Source organism: Penaeus monodon, chromosome 15 (genome assembly GCF_015228065.2).
Source record: "Penaeus monodon isolate SGIC_2016 chromosome 15, NSTDA_Pmon_1, whole genome shotgun sequence".
In the NCBI taxonomy this organism is placed as follows: Eukaryota; Metazoa; Arthropoda; class Malacostraca; order Decapoda; family Penaeidae; genus Penaeus; species Penaeus monodon.
In genome coordinates, this window is record NC_051400.1 from 41,431,464 (window position 1) to 41,432,251 (window position 788).

Genomic DNA, 788 nt, shown 5'->3' on the forward strand with positions numbered 1-788 from the left:
CAGTACTTCAGTGGTACTTAAAGAGGAGAAAACTATAAAAATACTATTTTCCACTTACTGATTTTTTTTATATATGTCACCTCACATCTCACACTCTAACGACACGGAGGTAGAGACACAGCAGATCGGAGGAACAGCTGTGTGTTTACGTGTAGCGTCCCCGTTGTCATGGTAACAGAATAAATGGCGCCGAGGAGGAAATTTGTAAATATTTACCATGGGATAAACTTTTTCCATTTAGCAAATTGAATTCATGTTCATGTTGCCAATAAGTCAACAAATTTAAACTTTTTTTTTTCCTCGCATAAAGTTGCCTTCTTGTTTTCGATGGCATTATTTAAAATTAAGTTTCACGAGTCTTGGAAATACTGTTACGCATGGAATGAACGCTCAGAATTCATGCAAAAGCTTTGAGTATTTTCTCTGTTTTGGTATTGAACAAGTTCTCAGCATAATGTATATCAAATTAATTCGCATGTATGAATATCGTCAAAAATGTTATTCTTCAAATAATATGAGAAATGAGGTAGCACGTTGTAGTATTAATGATTTGCTTTACTCTAAAAATTCACATCGTTTTCAGTCTGCAATAAAACACCTTGCAATTCTAAATGCATTAATCAAGTTCGACAAGTGCACCTCAGGACTATGACGTCACGACCGGGAATTGCGTCAATAAATCCGTTTTCTTTTTGATATACAAGCACTTCGTAGCGCTCAGGGGTAACTTTGACATTCAAAAGATATTTCCAGGAAGCTAGAGACAAATACGTCAAGATATTGGTTGC